Source organism: Halyomorpha halys, unplaced genomic scaffold, assembly GCF_000696795.3.
Source record: "Halyomorpha halys isolate HHAL.00 unplaced genomic scaffold, Hhal_1.1 Scaffold62.1, whole genome shotgun sequence".
NCBI lineage: Eukaryota > Metazoa > Arthropoda > Insecta > Hemiptera > Pentatomidae > Halyomorpha > Halyomorpha halys.
Window position 1 is genome coordinate 896,422 of NW_027116333.1, and position 5,708 is coordinate 902,129.

Sequence of the window (5,708 nt, forward strand, 5' to 3'; positions counted from 1 at the left end):
GGACTATCTTCCTTTTGTATATTACAAATGGTTAATCAACATATTCCAATAATATACTTTATGTGTACATATACAGATGCAGAGAGCTTTCTGTATGGTGACATCCACAGTTACATTGGACTGAATACATTTATAAAGTATTGGGTGTATAGAGTGAGGCACCCGACTACTATACCAAGTTTCGTTATTTATTGATGACAACTTCAGTAACTACCCACTAATATGTTAGGAGCTATGTAATAATACCCCATCTCTTTGGAACAATAGGCGTGTAGGTCAGGGTTCCTTCCGTAGTCAGTTTTTTTAAAATAAATGATTTCTTATTTTAACATTTTTAATGTTTTTGTATCAGCATTTTATGTTTTAATTGATTTCCATTGACTAGAATAAGGATGAATTTTAATCAGTTATCGATACTTTATTATCGTATTGAAAGGAGTATTGATAATTTGGTTGTGTCGCAACTTTGAATCCCGAAGTAATGTAATCCCTTGTGTCGCTTTAATGTTTATACTACTAATTGTATATCTATAACCTCCTATATCATGTTCATTTTGATATTAAAAAATAAAGTTATTTTTATTTTCATTTAATTTGTTAATATTTTATCTGAATGATGTTCTGCTCTAATAATGTCTAATTTCCTCTGACAAATGCTCTGCAAGATTTTCAGTTTACTTTATTTCTTGAGTAAGCATTACTTGATGATAGTGTCTACTTGGAGCTGTAATAAATGGGATAAAATTATTAATAATGCCAAAAACATCATCGCAATTCCCTTATGGCTTTATCTAAGAAAGACCTATCAGTCGGGCGTTAAAGATAAAAGTTCCTATAGTGTCTTTCAAGTGTAAGTTGAACACATAACACTACCCAATTCATTTTTAATGCAAGAACCTTTTTTCTTCTTTATCACTAATATTACGAGGGAGCTAAATAAATGTGGTATTTATTTATTGTAATAGTAAATTAATTGCTATTTAAACTAGATATTAAACTTCCAAATGTTTCATACCTACAAGTATATACAATATCTTAACCTTAAAAAAACACTATGTAATGGTTAATAGGTTCCTTAACCTGGAAGAGGTGTACGCTTGAGCATTTTTCTTATGTTGGAAAATAAATGTCTTTTTTTTTTGCTAGAATTTCATCTATTTTGTTTAGACCTTCTACAATCTTGTTTACCTTCCGGTAACCCTTTGATCTAGTTATTGCCGCTTGTTTATGCTATTCCTCCTTTTACCTCCCCACTTTACACATACAACATCCTTATGCCGCACCAAGGGGCAATACTTTTTCACAACATCCTATTCCAAGCACCTGATCCTAAATCTACATGGAAAAACCTTAAGAACCTCTCTGTTATAAATCCTAAATCTTGTCAATATTATCCAGTTGATCCAGACGAACTTAATACTTTCTTTGCTCCTCCCCCTCCTTTAACAACCCCATGCGAATTTTCATCTCTCCACATCCCTGAAATCCCATTTGATCCCAATAACATTTATTTCCTAAATGTTTCTCCAGATGATTTAATCTCAGCAGTCCTCAAGTCCAGAACTAACGATTGCGGCCCAGACAATGTTCCTGTAAAGATCATCAAACTTTGTCTCCCTACCATTCTTCCTGCTTTCCTGCACATTTATAACTTCTCCCTTCAAAATTCCGTTTTTCCCAAAGCCTGGAAGAAAGTCCTCGTCCGACCATTGAACAAAGTACCTTCTCCTTCTTCAGTTTCCGACTTCCGGGCAATATCCATTCTATCCAATCTATCCAATTTGGCCAAGCCACTAGAAAGATTAGTCCTCTCCCAACTTAATAATTTTCTCGAGCAAAAAGCTATCCTTAATCCTTTCCAATCCGGTTTTCGCTCCCAACATTCCATACAATCCACTTTATTGAAAATTTCTCTAGACCTCCAATCTGCTATAGACTATCATCATATAACAATTTTAGTTCTTTTTGATTTTTCTAAGGCATTTGACACAGTTAACCATAAGATCCTCCTTAGTAAACTTCAAAACATTTCCATGTCAAATAGTGTCCTAAAGTGGTTCCTCTCCTTCCTGTCCCATCGTGCCCAAACAGTCGTCATTCCGAACAAACCTCATTCCTCAGGGATCCTCACTTGCACCAACCCTTTTCTCCATTTATATCAACGATCTTCCTGATTTCATTCACCACGCACAGTACCACCTATACGCAGACGATCTCCAAATCTATCTGTCCTTCCATCTCTCCGAGATGCTTGAGGCCATACAGAAGATACAAGAAGATATTGACAGCATTAATGCATGGGCGTCTAACAATGATTTGAAGCTGAATGCTAAAAAAACGCAGGCCATTCTTATTGGTTCCAAGCGGCTCCTTCATACCCTCCTTTACTGTCCTCTACTAGTCCTTAACAACCAACCGATTCACTTCTATCATGCAATAAAAAAACCTTGGTGTCACCTTTGATCAACACCTCTCCTGGAATAATCACATTTCCCAAATCACAAGCAAATCCATAACTGTACTCAAATAATTCCTAAAATTCTGTAATTTCATTCCTCAGAACACCCGTCAGCTCCTAGTATCCTCTCTTGTCTTCCCCCATGCGTGCAACCTCCTTCTGGAATTCTCTTCCCATCCCCTTTCGCCAGTCCTCATCCATTCTTTCCTTTAAACAACACCTATTCCTCCATTTATTGTATAACCAAACCTCCACATCTTTGTAATCAAACAAATAGGCATGTATTAATAACATTATAAACAGTAGTAAAGCCAATATACCAATGTAATTTCATTCTACTATCTGAAAATTTGTAAACGCTTGCCAGATAAAAATCTCACTATATGAACCATGTATTTATTCTTAGGGGACATATGTCACAGAATAAAATTATTTTTTTCATTTTCACTTTGTCAATATGACAGTATGATTGAGCATTTTGCTCACCAATATACGTCAAATGTGACATCCTTTCTTTTCTCACTTGAGCGTTTTGTTCACCTGGACACCTCCTGTGTTTCTTTTTTTAAATCATGAGCCGAGACAAAATGATCTTAGATCTATTACAAAATTTATATTCTTCAGTTCCTGATTAAAGAAAGAAATGTAATTTTAAAGTTGCTATTAACATTTTATTTAGGATTAATTTATTTTTCTTTATTCCAAACTCAATTTTCATATTTTTTAGATTCCTTCTCATTGCTTTTAGAATCTTCTTAACTCCAAGCCTGAAATTATTACATTCTATAATCTAACGAATGGTGGTGTAGTTGTAGTTGACAAATTGAAGTCACCATATTCCCAGTTAAAAAAAAGCAACTGTTGGCAACTTATTTTATTTTTTTTCATAACTCGATATTGGAGGAATCAATTCTCAAATTATTTATCAATCTAATATACAGGACATATTACTGAGATACCAATATTTAAAACAGCTAGCACAGCAGCTTATTAAGCCACATTTTCTGAAACAGCCTTGGAGATAACCTTACCCCTGTATTGGAGACTTTCAATAAGAAAAAAATTGTGGATTACAAACAATTAGCATGAAACAAACAAAAGGAAAAGATAATACAAAATTTTGCTATGTTTACCCAAGGAAGAAAAACCAAAAATATGTGTATAGATTGTTCTCTAGTTTGCAATAAGCATAAATGCACGTCATGTGTAGCAGAGTGTTCTAACTAAACATTTTTTCCTTTGCAGTACATCAATTTTTGAAATAACAGAAATCTTTTTTTTTTCTTTTAAATATATTTTTGAAATAAAATTTAATTACTTCATTGTTTTTATATAAACTTTTATTTTTAAACATAATTTTGTTTTGATATTGAAAATTTTATAAAATAAATTTATTTTTCGACTTCAAAAAGGTATTTTAATTAATTATCCTCAATGAAAATATTAAAAAAAAAATACATTGAAAGTAATCTCAAATAGTTTATATTATATTTTCTAATTATATAAAGAAATAGTACAACTTGTCTACTATGAGCTAAATACTCACTGGGACATCTGTTAGCGGACAAAAAAGGAGAACACTTCTGTCGGGTAAAACTTTTAATGTCCAGTTTATATCAAAACTATGGCTAAGATTGACTATAAAACTTTAAGATTGTTATGAATTAGCATAAGTTTTGAAACCAACTGTCACTGACTACATTATATTAACTTAAAGCCAAGGAGTTTGTATTTAATATTTTAGCACATTTATTTGTGTTATCACCTATTGTGCTTTTTAATATCAGTATATGAGTTTCACATTCCATATTTCTAAAAAGAAGGTTAAAATTAGTGTTAAACTTCAACTTACACTAAATAATTTAAAAAAAAATTGTTTCAATCTATTCCTCACCATCCATCACCTGGATTACTAATGTAAACGGTTTTAAAAATAGTGTAACCTTAAATATATTATGAGACCATATAAAAACTTATAAATGATATAAAGTAAAACTGATTTCTTTAAAACATTTTATTCTATTTATAATTGACTAGGTTAATTGGAGTTAATTGAATTGGCTGTAACTATACTATGCTGAGATTTACTCCTGTAACACCAGCCACCTGAAAGTTCTATTCACATGAGATAATGTTTTGCTACTGTCCATGCAATATTATTTTTTTATACTTATCCTAGAAGATTGTGTATTAACTACAGAACTATTTAAAAATATCCAGCAACTGCATGATATGTGATAATGTGATTTAATAATTCTGAAAAAGTGAAAATATTGGGGGAGAGGGGCTTTAATATCCTTATTTTGTGTTCTTTGGTTATTCTCAGTTTAATAATCCTTTTTTACTCTGTGTGAGCTTGACCCTTTTATTGTTTACCATATACATGTTTGAAACTGTTAATAAACTGTTTAAACTATTTTTTGTTGTTCTTGATCACAACCTGAACCATCTTCTAATTTTCATACACTCAATAATAATATATATATAATATGGACGTTTTGTTATAGAAAACTGCTTCAGACTGTTGGACAGTTAGCTGTCAGACCTTTATTTCGGACTGTGTGCTTCTAGCATCCATTAGTGTAATTAAAAATTATAGCATCTGATTAATGAAGATTGAAGAATATTTGGAGACAAAAGGTATTTGCGAATAAATTATTGAGAAAGATGCAAAATGGATGAAGAAAAACAAAGAGGTATTATCTACTATTATTTTAACTGATACATATTCCGTACTGTAAATAGTGACATATTCCCATCCATTAGAGGAGGAAAGTGTGCTGAGAAAGTTTGGTAAAAATTAAGAGAGAGGTTTGAGGATATCCCTGAGAAGAAGGTAATAGATTTAATGTTTGATCTTATTAATATTAAGAAAAACAATACTGGACCATTAGATGAATACCTTACTAGGCTTAAATGTTTAGTCTAAGAGATAGCTCAACTGGGTAAATCTCTGACAGATAGAGAATCGTTGAGGTATATCATCAAAGCTTTACCACCCTATTATGATCTAGTTGGCAATCCTGTTTTAGTAAATAGAAATATTAGTTGAGACAAATCATTTTGTCTTTTGAAAGAAGAATTTCTCTTAATAGGAATGACAAAGCATTAAAAATGTTTCATAAAAGGCCTAACTTTGGTCTCAGTATGTTTTGGTTGTTCCCAAGTTAAGTGATGATATACTATCTGTACCCAGGATAGTAGAAAAGGGAAATAAAGTTATCCTTTTTCAGGAAGGTGGCATGGAGGA

The 5,708-nt window shown here is 31.9% G+C and overlaps 1 long non-coding RNA gene across 1 annotated transcript in view; it reads left to right on the forward strand.

Moving 5' to 3' along the window:
• The window catches only part of LOC112211262 (uncharacterized), a 7,441-nt gene extending 2,415 nt beyond the window's left edge, over positions 1–5,026 (forward strand). The window contains exon 3 of the long non-coding RNA XR_010845027.1: positions 4,966–5,026. This is a non-coding gene — a long non-coding RNA (uncharacterized lncRNA). The remainder of the gene's footprint in view (positions 1–4,965) is intronic.
• The last annotated feature ends 682 nt before the right edge of the window (positions 5,027–5,708 follow it).